The sequence below is a fragment of the Anastrepha obliqua genome, chromosome 1 (assembly GCF_027943255.1).
Source record: "Anastrepha obliqua isolate idAnaObli1 chromosome 1, idAnaObli1_1.0, whole genome shotgun sequence".
Lineage (NCBI taxonomy): Eukaryota > Metazoa > Arthropoda > Insecta > Diptera > Tephritidae > Anastrepha > Anastrepha obliqua.
The window spans coordinates 159,507,576-159,524,550 of record NC_072892.1 but is presented as its reverse complement, the minus strand read 5'-3'; the positions used below and the strand labels follow the sequence as shown (position 1 = coordinate 159,524,550).

Sequence of the window (16,975 nt, the reverse complement as noted above, 5' to 3'; positions counted from 1 at the left end):
TCAGACGGGTGGCGTTTTGTGTTGAGAATGGACGGAAAAGCATTGCAGGATAAGAATATTAAAAAGACGGTGAAGTACGGCGGTGGCTCAATAATGATATGGGGTTTTATGTCGGGAGCTGGCGTCGGAAAAGTGCATATTATTGATGGAATCTTGGATAGTAAAGGGTACATTAACCTATTAAAACAAAATGTTCATACCAGTGCTGAAAAACTTGGGATTCGTAGTAACTTTATGTTTTACCAGGACAACGATCCGAAGCACACGTCCTGGAATGCTAAAAACTGGTTACTATACAACTGCCCAAAAGTATTAGCTACTCCTGCTCAGTCTCCCGACATGAACCCTATTGAGTATTTGTGAGGGGAACTTAAAAAAAGGCTCGACTCACGGTGCGTGAGCAGTAAGTCGCAATTAAAGCAAGCAGTATTGGAGGAATGGGAAAAAATCGAGCCAACATACTGCAAAAAACTAGTTGAAAGTATGCCACGTCGCTTACAGGAAGTAATAAAGTACAAAGGAAGACCCACGAAATATTAGCTCATATGTGCTCATAATTTATTTGAACTAGAAAGTAAGTGTCCGATTTTGAGTGTGAACCTTCTAAGAAGGAGCCTAACCTATGAAATGAATTTTTTTGTTTTTAGTTACGAATAAAACGATTTTAATTTTTGCATATTTATCTTCATCGAAGAGTATTTATAAATAAATATAGAAAACTTGAATTTATGTCTTAGTAAAAGTGTAGAAAATAAATTGGTTTTTATATGTGAGGTGTCCAATTTTGAGTGTGACTCACTGTAACTTCTGCAGAGTTAACAAATTTAGTCACCTCGATGCCACGACGGCTTCAAGCTGTAATTGATGCTAATGGTGGACCAACTAAATACTAAGAAGCAATATTACTTAGAGTTAAGGGAAGTTTTTCACACTTAAGATATTTCTGTACTGTATGTAGACTTTCGTTGGTTTTAGGTTTTTTTGCCATAGTTTGTTAATGTATGGATTTTTTTAAGTTTAGAATGATTAGAAAAAGCTTTCAAATAAAACTGTATAAACACATTTTTCAGTAAAGTTTTTGAACTTCAATCCAGTGAAAATGGGGGGTGTATATAGACTTTTGTCGGTCACTGAATGTGTTTTTTCTGTGTTTTTCTAGAAACCTTTAAATTGACCAACTTCTCTACGTTTTACACTTCCTTGCCGCTTTATTATTTTTTTTATTTTTGTTTTGTGCAATATAATAGTAAGTTCCTTTACAATCAGTTTAACTATCACACTTGAATTCTTACTCATTAACCGGAAACTTGAAATTATCACCCATTTCCATTTATACATAAGCCCATACATACATACATACATACACAGATATATATTTCAGTAAGAGAGGAATTTTATTTATATATAAAAATTTAAATGAAAACAGATTATTCTGCTGTGGCATTTCTTGGAGCATTCAACAGAGGCGCCAAGCGCTCAATACGCATTCGTGACATCTCATTTTATGTAAATGTAAATATTTTCATTCATTTAATTCCGGCTTGCTGTTGCTTCTTATTACAGCATACAAATATAGCTGCTGTGTGATTGTCTCTTGTTGCTCGCGTGTTTGCTTACTTAAATGCTTATCAGCTTTAAAATGGTTTGCAGGAGCATGCAACTTTACATACAGGGTGCGTTTTATGTTCCAGAGCGAAACTTGTTTTTAATAACTTTTATAGCCCGTTGATAAAAGCGGAAAAATTTAATTTTTGTTTTGGTAAAAATTAATCTAGTTTTGTAAAAATAGAAAAAAATATATTTTATATTTTTAGTCATTTTTAGAATTTCTCATGTATAAGGTGGCGCAAAAGTAATCACTCTATTGGAAAATTTATACTTTTTGTAAATGGTGTCGTACTCTTGTGAACTTGACAGCTAAAGTACACAGACAAGCAATGGAGGCGCGTAAAGGTCGGAATAAAAAATTCCATCATTCAAAATCATTTTTTTTATTAATAATAAATTTATTCAAAAACAAAATTGGATAGAGTTTGGAGGCTTTTATGGAAATTTTGACACGACATACAGAAATTTTAAATAAAATTAACCCTTAAAGGGTATCGTGAGTTTATAAGGCGAAGTCCAAAATAAACAAGACTGACGTCATAAAAACGTATTTGATGACGCTATCTTTTTAATGAGTTAGTGCGTTGCAAGTTATATTCCTAGCAGACTTCCAGTGGAAGCTTGGTGACATTCGGTTCAATGGAAGCGAAGTTATTGCGTCTAAAGTGTCAGGCTGTTTGTGTCATCGGTACAAAAATGAGTTTCGAACAAAGAACTAATATTCAATTTTGTTTTAAGATCGGTAAAAAGTTTAAGTTGTGCGGACATAAATGAGAATGAACATACGGACCGCCCAAAATAAGTAATCACGGAAACCTCCATCGAAATTGTTCGTAAATGTATCAAAAATGAACCGAAATCATCGCTGAAATTCATGGAATTGGAGTTGAAGTTCTTCAAAACATCGATGTATCGGATTTGAACTAATCATTGAGGCTTACGCAAGGTCTGTGCACGTTTCAATACGCACAAGTTAACTGAGTGCCAAAACTTGCTCAGAATTACACATTCGAAAGACCTCACTGAAGAGGCGAGAAAAGACGAGAACTTTCTTTAGAACATTGTAACTGGTTATGAAACGTGGTTTTTCCTACATGAACCTGAAACTAAGAGTCAAAGTGCCGAATGGAATCCCCCAGACGAGCCACCACCCAAAAATCGCGGTTGGAGAAGTCAAAAATCAAGTCGATGCTCATTTGTTTTTACGATTCCAAGAGAATTGTCCATAAGGAGTTCGTACCAATGGGCCAAACCGTCAATGCAATTTTCCATCTTGACTTTTTAAAGCTTTTGTTGCATCGCATTCGTCGAATTCACCCCGAATAACGCGAAGGAGGAAGCTGGCGCTTATTGCTTGATAATGCACCATCTCATCGATCCACTCTTGTGACTGATTTTTTGACTAGAAATCGCATTTTAACTATCAATCAGTCACCGAATTCGTCTGATAAGGCTTCCTTTGACTTTTACTATTTGGAAAATTGCATTTGGCCATGAAAGTAAAACGGTTTGCGTCCGTAGAGGCCGTCCAAAAGGTTTGTACCGACATCCTGAAGTCCTGAAAGACATTTCGGATTCCGGTCAATGACCTGAAACACTCTTTCGAAAAGCTTTTAGATCGCGCACAACAGATTATCAAGGCCAGAGGGGACTATTTTGAATAAATAAACTCGAAATTATCAGAATTAAAGTCCTGTCGCTTCTATTTCAGCTCAGTCTTGTTTATTTTGGACTTCACCTTGTAGATATTTTAAAGGTAATCTTTGACGCATCAACAAAGTTCTTCTGTATCTGTACTATTTTTAATTTTTTCCATGAAAAATGTGCCAGTGCGTCAAGCATTACTTTTAATAATAATAAATCTCAGCAGGACCCTAGTCGTCTAAGAGATCTTTTTACAGATCAACCAGCCCGACCTAACCTCAGCAAGAAAGAAAACACGGCTACTTATTTTTGAAGTTATTGTTTATATATTTTATACCAAATTGCTCTCCAGTCCACTTTTTCGAAAAATGGAAAAAGATCAGCAGTGGTGAATTGACGTGCAGGGCTAACAGTACATTCAAATTAAACCAATCGAAAGCATAATTTTGTTGCTTTGGCTTTTACTTTTGTCGTAAATAAGATTGGCTGGTCCTGAATGAGATGGCATAATCCAAGTTGGGATGGTCTAGACTATAACTAAAACTATGTTCAACTGGACAGAGCGCATTTTGCTATTCTTTGCCTTCACTGGTGCTACAACTCCAGATTATCACTGCTGGTAAATATATTTAACGGCCGGTGCAATGCAGGTGATGGATTATCTTTATTATCTAGCCCCTTCGAATAACATTTTTTAACTTCCATCACTGCTCTTAAATAATTGTTTAATTAAATATCACAAGATGAATACAATAAAAGAAAAAATATTCCTTCTAATGCAAAAACCCTATTTTTGTATTTTTATATAAGAGAATGTAGAGAGCCCACATAGGACTCGAGGTGGTGAAACCATTTTGTCTTTCTGATAAAACATGACAAATTGTGGATGGATGTAGATTCCAAGTCTACCAGACGTCCAAAGAAGGAGGCAGCGATGTCGTGTTCTGGCAAGAGGAAGACAGTGGCCCCTCCTCCTCGTTCCTATGACAGAGATTCTTAGAAGAAAACCCCACACGCTTCCCTTGTATTCCTATTAGGCATTGCCTAGTGATGATGCACGAATGAAAGATCCGTCTAATTACCTCACATGTGGCCCATGCGATGTAGACGGACCTGATCCAGAGTTTGCTTGAGGATAATGGGATATCCACATCTTGGACCGAGTTGACTGATTTAAGATCCCTTCCTTGCCAGCTCGTTCGCGATCTAATTTCCAGGAACGTCTCTGTGCTCAGAGACCCAGACAACGTTCGTTCAGTTGCCATTTTGGAAGAAGTATTGTAGCACTATTTATGGCAGAATTTATTATTAAATTTTAGAATTTGTGGCAGATTGGCTGTCAAATAGATGATGATCGATTGTGCTACAACGGACAAGCTGCTGATCGAAAATGCAGCCTCTTTGGTAGCTACTAACTCAGCTTAAAAGACACTACAGTAGCCAGGTAGCCTTAGGCTTAGGTTCGGCTGCAGCACTTCTGAATGGATGTTACTCCCGACTTTACGTTTTAATCTTGAGCCGTCAGTGAAGACAGCTACTGACCCTGGGTCAAAGTCCTTAACGTTATCCCATTCTCCCAGCTCTAGTTAACATCTAATGTCTTTTCCACCAAACTTATAACAGAATAGCTTAGCACGTCTGAAGTTCCCTCTTGTTTCAAAGTGCCTTCTAGCCTCCCCTGAGTTTATCCTATCAGTAACTGTAGTCCTGAAAAAAGCCGAATGCTTAAAAATCTCCTAATTACCAGCTCGTTGAAGACCTATTTGTCGAATTTACCCGTTGCTATGATTGCCAGTTCATCAACGTAGTCTACTGACACGTAACCACACCCAAGTGGTCTAATTGAGCTCATGTTCTATGGGAGGCCATTGCATGGGTCACATGACGTCACCATATGGGCGCTCTTTCTCTAATACTCATGGAAGCTTATTCCTCTTACTGTTAATCCGGCCGACGGTGGAGTGATCTATGTCTCTTTTGGTCAATGCTCGAAAGATTCTCAGGGACGAAGAAGGCGCGCAAAGCAATCTGCTTCAACCCGCTGGCTTTATCGATCTTCCTTACAAGTAACTGATGCCCCAACTATTAACAACTAATTTTTTTTTTGTTTTTTTTTTTGAATAATTTCTTTTTTTTTTTTTAATTTTTTTATATTTTTTTCCAAAATTTTTTTTATAATTTAGCACGTTTTGGGGTTTTAAGTTGCTATCAATCTAATTGCTAAATCAATTATCAACTGCCGCATGTCATCCAAACCAAAATTTTTGTCAAACAACCGATCTGCAACTTACAATGCACCCTGTATATCTGGCTGCTTTTTCTGCAGCTTTTCATAATTCAACTAGCACAAGAATTTTATATTAAGAAAATGTTCAGCCAAACACAGTTTTACACACTATTCTTATACATGCATATGTAGGTGTGCATGTATTTATGTTTGACTATGCTACAGTGGAACCCCGATAACTTGTAGTCCTTCGAAAAATGTTCATGTTGTTGCCATTATCGGTTCGCGAAAGTTACAAATCAGCGGAAGCTAAATAGATTTTTTTATTTATTTAATTTTTTTTAGTGAATAATAAATGCGATACATTTAATTCCTGAAAATAAGTCAGTAATGGATAAAGTTTATAAAAAACTTACTGTCAAAGTTTTCTCGCATTCATCTCTTTGCTGGAAACTAAACGCGTTGGGGCACTTTACAATAAAAATTGCGCTTACAGATTAGCGAGATTTCACTGTATTTGTATATAATAAGGACAACGTGTTCTTCCATGCCTACCAACAGCTCGGATGGCAATTCTGCACGCATAACTAACTGTCTACAAATGTATGCCCCCTACTCCACATACCCAACCGCACTCAGGGATTTTCTGCTCAACACAAAACACCGCACCAACACTGCTCCGATAGAAGTAGAACAGTATCGGAAAAATGTGTGTTAGTGACGCACTAATTACTCCGATAGCTATTCCATTCTATGCACGTTTTTCACTAGTTTCCAAATGGTTACAAAATGTGTAGTAAGAACTGCTGCTTAGTTGAAAAGTTCAATATTTACTTTAGAAAGTATACAAAATTCAATGTGTGGAAGTAGTGGCAGTTAAGTTCTGCTGAAAATTATTATAATCTGCAGCATTTGTTGGGAAAAAAAGATGTTGCTTGGATATTCCCGGGTCCACGATCCGGATTAACTTCAGCAGAACTCCCTTCAAATTAGAGGTTTTTTCACAATAATAAGGAAAGCTCTTTGATACACAAAGACCTATTATGCAGCAATTGTGGACCGTGTGGGTGGCCATACAAAAAAAAAACCAAAAACTTGTACCAGTATTTAAAGCTTATTTGAAGATGATTTATTTTTTTAATTTGTTACAACTTTTATTTTTATCCGATTTTCAAAACCCATATGTCACTATTTTAGACTTGAAGTATTCTATATTTTCTTCTTATGTGTTTTCGAGCTCCGTAGTCACCAGAGTTGTATCACCCTAAGATATCTTTTTTGTTTCATCAATCTCAAGTACTTTAAAATTCACTTACATAAACAAAAAATATATTTTACTTTAAGCGTAATTTCTTTCACATTTTGTCCCGTATCCCTTTTGTTTTTTCCTTGTTCACTCCGCTAGCTCGTGCAACATCGATCTTTCCAAGTAATCTTTGGCCGTCCACGACCTCTGCTCCCTTGTGGGTTCCAGTCCAGTGCCATTCTCGTGATGCTTTCTGGTGGTTTTCTAAGCGTATGACCTATCCATCGTCACTTTCTGCATTTAATTCGCTATAGGATGGGTTCCTCTTTCGTTGATCTCCACAGCTCGTCGTTGCTGATGGTGCTAGGGCAGAATATTCTACAGCTAATGCGGAGGCATTTGTTGACGAAAGATTGTAGCCTCTATGTGATGGTGTTAGCAACCAGCCATGTTTCACTTCCGTACAACAATACATACTTCACACATGAGCTGAATATTCGCATTTAGTGCGCCTGCAGATTTGCGAACTCGCCCATACTGTATGCCCGAATGCCGCCCTTGCTTTGTTTAACCTGCAGTTGACATCTTCATCTGCTCCGCTGTCTGTCCTAATAGTGCAGCCGAGGTGGCAAAAGTTTTCGACAAATTCCAGCGGACAACCGTCAACCATTATAGGGTCTGCTTTATTGTGGTGGATTCTCATAGCCTTGGTCTTGGCGATGTTAACCTCCAGCCTGACAGTGCGTGCCAGCGAGACTGGTCTGTCCGCTTCGTTTGCATGTCAGTAAGTTTGTGAGAGAGGAGGCAGATTTTATCGGCGAAGTCCAGGTCCTCAAGATGTCTGGTGAGAATCCATACGATACCTCCTTTGTGCAAGGTGAATTGGCTCATAACGTCGTCTAGGACCACGGCGCACACTGGGGATTTTTGTACAGAGATGCGGAAAAAAGTATACATCCCAAAAAATATTTACATTTTTACTACTAACGAAGTTGTATATATTTGTGCATGAAAAGAACATGTTTAAAAACTATACTATTTTTTAAAAAAATTAAAAAAAAAAAATTGTTTTTTAAAATTCATAAATTTTTTTTTTTTTTGTATTAATATAAGCCGGCAAATATTTACGCACAGGATACATGTAAGTTCATAATTCTGAATTACCCTCAAAATGTCAAAACAAAATTAAAAGTGTTTCGTTATCATTATGCACACACAAGAAAGCGTTTAGTTATTATCATTGCCAAAAAATAATCAGTGGCGTCTGGTGGCACCTGCAATTGATTAAAACTGAAAGAGACGCTATTAAGAAACACGTTGATACTAGTTTTTAACCGTAGGTAAATGTAGCTCAACTTGCAGATCCAAGAATATGAAGGAATATGATTTTTTTTTTCGTAAAATTAATTATAAATAAATAATCAAATGCTTCACAGCCTTTGTTCTTCCGACTAAAATATATAAAAATATCGTACCCTAAATGAAAAATAAAAAATTGGAAGTCAGCTTAAGCAAAAGGAAAAAAAAACCACCTTGGGCTTTGAAGTTTTTTCTTAGTCAGTTCAATACTATAAAAAAATTATACTTTTGACATATCTATAAAAAAAAACTGTAAGTCGGAGTTTAGTAATTCTTTTTGATTTTATTGTTGGTTCTATTCTGGAATTTAAAAATACCATTAAACATTGCGTAGGTGGTATGTTGCAAATTTGACTTTTTTCCGCTAAATCCCCAGTGTGCGGCGGTAGGAGGAGAGGAAGCAGATTTTATGGCGAAGTCCAAGTTCTAAAAATGTCTGGAGGAACTCCATACTTTTGTGGAGGGTCAATTGGCTCATGACGTCTAAAACGATGGCGCAGAGAAAGGGCGACAGGTGACAACCTTGCCTTACGATTGAGTTCATGGTGATTGGGTCGTTGATATTGCCATTGTGAAGCAGTGCCAGTTAGGAGTTCGGATTGTGTCGCATGCGTTCTTAAAGTCAACGTAGACTACATCCATTTATTTATTTTTTCTTTTTGTACACAGCTTCTGCAGTGAAATGAAAGAAGATTGGAAAATTTTCCAAGGAAAATGTGAAAATATTTGCAACCGTTTTGGCAAAGATGACGTTTAAAAATGGCGCATGAACGATATTTGGCTAAAAAATATAGAGGGACCTACAGTTTTAAGCGACTTCCGAACGCCAAATGGTTTTTCATGAAAAGCTTTTTCATGACAGAAATACTTTCGGCGGTTTGCCATCGCCGGCCTAGGGGAGACGGTCGCCACTTAATGCAATCAGCCGCCTAATAAAAACGGTTGAAATACGAGTAGGTGTGGTTCGATTTACTATGGAACACAACTTGTGCAGCCCTCGACAAATCATAGCACATAGAAAATTTGGTTCAAATAATAAACGCACGACATTTTTTGTTTTTTAATATGCAGAAAATGCGCAACAGCGTCAAGAGAAAAAATTATCAAAAATCAACGAGATTTTTTAGCAACTTCAAACTTGCAATTTATTATACTAAAATTTAATGAGCTATAAAATGGCATACCAAAAATCCTTCTCGAATTCTAAGGGAAACCCTTGGGAATCGCATGAAAAGTTTGGGGAAGCTTTCTAATTTTTTTTTAATTTAAGGGAAGCTTTCTAATTTTTTTTAATTTAATTTTTAAAATTTTATATATTATATATGGTTTTTGTTCTCTCTCTTAGCTTCACAGTCTGTGGCGGACCATAGCTTCATCAGCAATCCTCCTCCAATTCAGTCTCTATCTTGCCTCATTTCTCCAATTACGAACGTTCGTCGCTTTTAAGTCTGCTTCTAAGTCATCAAGCCATCTCTTGGTCGGCCTCTCTTGGACGCAAAGTAAACAGCCTTTTTATTGGATTTTTTCGTTGGGCATTCTTATGATGTGGCCAATCCATCTAATCTATGGTTTTTGTTAGAGCTATTATTTTATACAAAAACCATGAACGTTCAAAAAAAGAAACGAAAAATAATCAAAACTGGTCAAAATGGCGATGTATGACACTAACGTTTTGTCGTGGACTGTATATCTGCTGACTTGACGGCGTTGTCTAGAAAATCACAATATTTATTACGCACAATTTGAGAGTTAAATAACGTCCCATTAGAAAAACTGAATTAGCGAGAAAAAATTTAAAAACACAACCTACATTCATCACCATTGGAGTCACTCTTTTTCACTGTGTGGTTATTTTATGCGCCGTACATTTGTATGTGTGTGCGTTCATTTGGCAATGGTACACACTGTGTTCCATTGTGCTTGTTGTCACTAAATGCCGAGTGTAAGAACGTTCCTTTTTTATTATTATTTATTTATGTTTTTAGTGAAAAAATGCTCTGAAGTGCCATAGCAGTTGTGCCCTCCCTTGCAGGATTTCTATGCGCGTTGTTGCTTTAGTGTGTCCTAACAACCCAACAACAGCAGCACTTACAACCGCGCTCTTATCTTAATGTGACTGACCTATTTAGGAGCGTTTTAGTTGCGCCACTCACGCTCCGCTTTGCTCACGTTGTTGGCAATGTTTTTGCTTTTGCCATTTTGCAGTTGTAAGTAAGTGCAAGTGTTTGTTGTCGCTTTTGCCAGTCGCATATTTCGTAGCTCACTTTCCCATACTTCGCCGCAATCCACATTTTTCTCTGCATAGTCGTAGTCAGCATATGCTCCTATGCAAAAACAAAAAGAAGAAACTAAAAAAAAAGTTGCGCAATTCGTAATTGCCTGTCAGCGTGTGGTGCAGGCGGTCGGTCGGCCGCGTTGTTGCAATTAGTGCTAGTGGTACGTTTTAATTATAAAATGCCTACCATGCCGTGTGGCGTCCCCCTTTCACTGGTTCACTTACTTACGCGCTAAGTACGCGTATTACACACCCACTTTACCTAGGGAACGCACTTAATTATCTTAAATACTTATATTTTCGTAGCTTATGCCATTTATCCTCCTTTGACGCTTTATTAGCTTTTTCACATTTGCGGCAACGCTTCGCCAAAGAACTTGTGTTGATAGCAGTCATGATGCAGTTGTTCTGGGAAAGCTGTTTTGTTTCTTTTTTTTCATATTCTTTATTTATTTTGCTAAACAAATTAATTACTGCTGATACACAGGCAACCGCAAGTTAAGTAATGACCTAAAAATTTTCAAGTGTTGCCAGAACATGAAAGCAGCAAGCATTGGACCTAAAAAGAGCAGTTAAGAATAATATTTGGCATACATGAATAACTGGCATAGAAAACTTTATTCAAAATTCATAAAAATCTCTTAGTTACTATTAAATGGGGTTTAGTTTTCGTTCATGGAGAAGCTCCTTGCACTAACTCGGAATGAGTTCAATAATGCAGATGCAAAATGGATGAGAGAGAAAATGAGAGAGCCAATCAGCCCATTCAAACAGGTATTTACTTACCGAGATTAAGCACGTCAGGAATGTACCCATCACTCTCCTTTCTGAAAACGGAACTAAATGAGGAACTAACTATGGGAACGCAGTCGATATGGGAACATTCAACCTCATACAAAACTGTCAAAATTATGCTAAGGACTTGATATATGAAAACTGTAAACCTTTTTTTATCACTGGCTACGAAAGACTGCAAAATATTGGTTGGAGTACTAACGGGACACTGTCTCACCCCACATCACGCAGCCAAAAAGGGATTAGTCCAGAGCGGTGCTTGTAACATATGCAACGAATCGAACGCTAGTGGTACTTTGGAACACATACTTTGCCACTGTCCTGCTCTTTTTAGGACTAGCCAAATGTGCCTAGGATCAACATATTTTTCACCTTGAAGGACATTGCGGACAAACGATTGAACGACTTCCCGAAGACGTGCATTATGAATTATATAAAATGATATATTCGACTCCGAAATATGTAGCACCGGCAACTCAATGGACCGTAGGAGTCTAAGTGAGATCTTTTTACAGATCAGCCAGCACTACCTAACCTTTCGTTTTGAGCCCGATAATAAAAATACATGAAAATGGGTTTATTGTTTTTCAAAATATTCTCCTACGAACTTAATACACCGATTTTTATATGATTTTTGCCACTCAAAAGTGGATACCTCCAAAAGGAGCTATGTAAAGGCTTAATAGCTTCTTCAGGGCTTGAAAAATATTCACCTTGCTTTTTTTTATACTCGAGAACAATCAGAAACAAAATCAAAGCTGTAAGGCAGATGACCCATTAATTCAAGGTTTTAAGTGCTCAAAAACTCTCTTGTGTGAGCCTATACGTTAGAGCTCGCATTGTCTTGGTGAAGAATGATTCGTCCTTGGCGTTTGGTTTTCCTGGATTCTAAGAAAACTTCTGGCAACCAAATGGTGGTGGATCACTCAGAAATGAATGTTTTATGCTCTTCTCCTCGCATAGTTTATATGAGAAAGTTTATATAAAAAAGTGAAAATTGCCTCAAGAATGTTGTGTCGAAATTTTAAGTGGATCGAATCAAAATTGACGGGGTTATGAGTATTTGAGCATCGCGTTGCTCCAGGGCTGGTTTTTACACCTCTCCGACTTTGGAGCGTTTTTCCAGAACTGCTTATTTTGGTCGTCCGTGTACAGCATATTTCAAAATCCGCTAATCGTTTTGAAATAAGCGAACTAGCGGCTCATCTTTTTAGATGGTTCTTTTAATGTTGTTGCTGTTGTGGCAGCATAAACATTCCCCATGCAATTACCAAGAATTCTGCTGAAGTGACAGTCCTTGGCCGAATATAAATCCGGGTCCTGTCGGTAACGTAGATCGTTGCGACTGCTTTGGGAACGATTCGAAAGAATAGGAATTTTCAGCCGAGCATCTATTGGAATGGTCAGAAAGCGAAGAAAGCCTGAGATTGTCCAGTAGATTATTTCATTTATATGTTTTCACGTCAGCACTAAGGCGCTCAACTTAACTTAGTTGTACGAGCATAGGGTGTTTTTTTTTTTTTGCTGCATGATAACTATATATCGGTAAGTATGGTTTGACAACTGAGAATGCCAAACTGTGTTGACATTTCTGATCACTAAGGTTTGGCAAGTCACCATGAATCCTTTACGCCAGAACAACGCTTCCAAATTGTGGCAATTGGAAAATGTGGACTTTGAAAAAAATAAATCTGTTCGCGAGCGAAGTGTTAAAGAAGGCGCCGAAATGTCATTCCTCGTCGTTCTCAACTTGTTAACCTTTATTCTTCGATTACGTGGATAGCTTTACTTAAAGATCTTGGCTTAAAAATAAAAAAAAAATAAATAATTGGCGCGTACACTTCTGTTAGGTGTTTGGCCGAGCTCCTCCTCCTATTTGTGGTGTGCGTCTTGATGTTGTTCCACAAATGGAGGGACCTACAGTTTCAAGCCGACTCCGAACGGCAGATATTTTTATGAGGAGCTTTTTCATGGCAGAAATACACTCGGAGGTTTGCCATTGCCTTCCGAGGGGCGACCGCTATGTGCCTATAAAATACAGGTTAGGTGAGCCAGGTTGCTTGTCTAAGGCAAGATACAGAGTGGCCCTAAAGCCGATTGTGATGACTGCATTTGCTTTCCATCCCCTAACTAAGTTGCTTAAACCACTCAAATATTTTTAAGAAGGTAACTATTTTAGTCCCTCCAGTGAGACATTTTGCAAAGTTCCCAGGTTTCCAAAGAAATAATCGAGAAGATATTTGTCACAGCATCTTTGAGGGCCCAGGAACACAGAGGTGGTGTTGTACCGATTCAATTTCTTCTTCATATCAAAAACTCCTGCAGATGTCGTTGTGAAGAACACCTATTCTACTGAAAAGGGTGCCAATAGCGTTACAACACCTATGAGGACGCTGGTAGTTGATCTATTGACTCCAAGCAGACATTTTGTCCTTTTAAGATTCAGTTTTGTCCAGAGCGTTTTGGAGACCGTGCAATTAGTAGTCAAAGACCACCTTCCGTTTATTGCCGCGCTTACGCTCAGATCAATCGCAGTGTATAATTGTGTGTAGAGGAATGCGAGTGATAGAGTCGCTGAAAACCAAGCTCAGAGCCTTTCCTTGCACACTCATCCGCTCTTCCATTTCCCTCCACTCTAGAATGACCGGGATCCCAACAAAGTGTGGTGTTGAGTTGTTGAACATGCGAGAGCGACCTCCTGCATTCTTCAACATATCGCACCCTAAATACAAAAGGGTCACAACTCAAAATTTTCCACACTCGAACTTGACTTGTTTACAGTAGCATAGAAAACAAACTATGTGACATATCACGCTGAAATTTGCCATGTAAGCTTATAACAGTCCTACCAAAAAACAAAAAATTTATTTCTGCCATATGTCATCCGCGGACCGTTTTATTGATAACGTCTCGTTCATATTTGAGCAGAAGTACATTTTGAGTTGTGACCCTTTTGTATTTAGGGTGCGATATCTTGAATTGATGCGTCAGTGCCTTGATCGTTGCTTGACTATCAATAAATTACCATTTTTACTGGAGGTAAGACCATCAGTCTTATCGTTTTTACTGCTTGGTCTATAGCATAGATCTCAGCTTGGAAGCCGCTACACCAGTCTGGGAGTCTAAAGGAGCAATTTAAAGACAATTGTTCCGAGTACACACCCGATCCAGTGAGCTCTAATTTGAACTCTACTTCGTCAATTCGGCACCGTGTGTTTTCGTTATGTGACTCTTACAGATAAACTTTAACTTTGAGATGCCCGCCCAGAAGATTATTCAAAGCGGTTAAATTGCGCGGACTTAGCTGCAAAATATCGTGAAATTATTCTTCTCGGTAATTTCATTTGCAATAAATTGGTTGTTTCTTTGCCCTCAATATCCTTAACATGGGTCGAGGAAGCTAGCACCGCCACAACGTCAAAATCAAAAACTTTTTGTGCCCAATTTATGGGCTATTTATGGGCTAATTTTGGGCCGCGACAAAAATTTTTGGGCTCTTCTCAATCTAGAATCATTGACACTTCAAAGTGGCGGTGCCAGCTGTAAAATAGCCAGCACCGCCACAATGATAACTCGAGAACGGTTGGTCGTAGAAAAATCTCAAGCATATCAAAATTTTGGGCTATTTATGGGCTTTCAAATGCATACAAACAAAACAAAAAAAAACCACCCCCTCTGTGTACACTAACACCCACACTCAATTTTCGCGTAAATAATAATGAAAATGGCAAACTAAATAATATAATTTTTACAGCAGTATCATTACAGTTACATGCTTCTTAATAGTATTCAGCTGCAAAATAATTTTTAATAAATTTTTTAAATTTTTTATAAATGAAGGTTGAGTGAACGATCAACCGTTCTCGAGTTATCGCTGTACCAATGTTGGCTATTTCACAGCTGATATGCAAAACTGAAAATTAATCGAAAACTATACAAGTCCAAAAAATTTTGTTGCAGCGCATAAAGTAGACAATATTGTATGGAGAAGTAATTTTTTTAGTGTCCTATTTAATAGAGTTAATATTTGATGATTGAACCTTTTTTGTAGGCAAACTAACAGATGTGTCATATAGTGATAAGAAAAAAATCGCAATCACACGAAAATATATAGTTTTTTTTATTGATTTTGAGATCCAAAAAAAAATTAAATATCTTTAATTAAACTATATTATCATATAGGTTTTATAATTTCATACAGTAAATATAAAAACAAACTATTCATTAAAATAAATATTTATTTTTTAAGCTTATAGATGGCTACATGTGGCTGAAGCCACGTACAGTCTTTTATTTTTTTTGGCTTTTGTTGGGGATTAAAATCATCAAACTCTATCCATGAGTTATCTCCACACAAAACAAGACCCGTGTAATGGCCATTTACCGGAACTGAAAAAGAATCATAATTTTTAATACTTTCATGGCAATTTTTGGTGTTAGCGATTCATTACCTTCGTTTTTTGAAAGAATATTTTCTTTATTCTCAATGGCGGTTTTTAATTTTTTCATTTCTTGATTTCTTGTATTTTTTCGAGAAATAAATTCTCTAAATTTGACGACACCAAGTAGCTGCAGTTTATTTTTATTCTTAAATTCAATACATTTTTGAATATCCTTCAGTTGTATATTGCAGTTATTATCGTCTACAGGGTATATCTCGACTATTGCAAAGGGCCCTAAAATAAAATTTTTTTAATTAAATAAAGTAAAATATTACAAATATAAGAAAATAAATTTATAAATTGATACACACCAATTCGAAAATCAATATTTGTTGTTATTTTGCAGTTTCGACATGGCTTTGCATGTCTAATAAATACAGATTCCTCCAAATACTGAGGAATTTGTTTTATTTCGTTGAGTGGCACTAAAACTGTTGGCCAATCCTTTTCTATGGGAGCGCAGCCAGTACTACAAGTTTTGATCGTTGTAAAGCTGGGAATTTTTGAAAACAGTTTTGCGCATAATTCTCCAGCGTTAATTTGGCATTTCACTGCGTCGATTTCCTCTCCTTCTTGAAATGGCATCAACGATTTTAATAATTTTGCTCGCGTAATGTACATGCCGTAATTCAGTTGGTGGGTACTCATGCTTGCAATAAGATCGAAGAAAATCAGTTTTGATTTTTTGCAGCACTCCATAAAATCGGCATCGTCAAAACATGCAACCGTGAAGATCTGAAATAAAATGTAACGATTGCATAACAATACAATAACAAAATTATCATATTAATTGTTTTTATTGGAAACTTCGCTATGATGCGTGTATATATTACCTGAGCAATGGAATCAAATGCACAAGTGTTTGATAAAACTGTGGCTTTTCCATCGACTGGTACAGGTGCAGTGCAACTATTTCCATTTTTTAATACTGGAAAGCGTTTAAGTGATTGATGCAGTAAAAGCTGATTTTCAGTAAAATTCGGCTGCAAGTATAGTGATTGTGTTTCAACTTTTCGTTTTTTTTCTACGGCTATTTTCTTTTTTTCCTCTTTTGCCATTAGCCCGTACCAATTTTCATAAGTTCTGGAGGCCAGAATGTTCTCAATTTCCTCTTTTGACATCCGCAGACACAATTGACACAGATGCTTGTCCAGTGGCTCATCTTCAGGAATCGTTGCAGCAAACGAGGACGTGCAAATTTTGCAAGTAACTGAGGAATCACGATGAAGTGGTTCCTTGCAGAACGATCGTGGAGAATTCACATCTGTTGGCGATTGTTGTGAAGACATCGTCGGTGTCGTATCTATTCCACTCATATGCATTTTCCCATCAATGATGTCTGTATGCTTTACAATAAAATCATCCACACGAATTGGAAA

General features: G+C 37.2%; 1 protein-coding gene and 1 long non-coding RNA gene across 3 annotated transcripts in view; one reads left to right on the top strand and one right to left on the bottom strand.

The window, feature by feature from the left end:
- The window catches only part of LOC129239011 (dedicator of cytokinesis protein 3), a 166,696-nt gene that overhangs the window by 45,692 nt on the left and 104,029 nt on the right, over positions 1-16,975 (top strand). The window lies entirely within an intron of this gene.
- LOC129239041 (uncharacterized) lies at positions 15,361-16,534 on the bottom strand. Its single transcript, XR_008581819.1, has 3 exons — positions 16,430-16,534; positions 15,606-16,331; positions 15,361-15,543 (listed from the first exon to the last, which is right to left on the bottom strand). It is a non-coding gene; the product is annotated as an uncharacterized LOC129239041 (long non-coding RNA).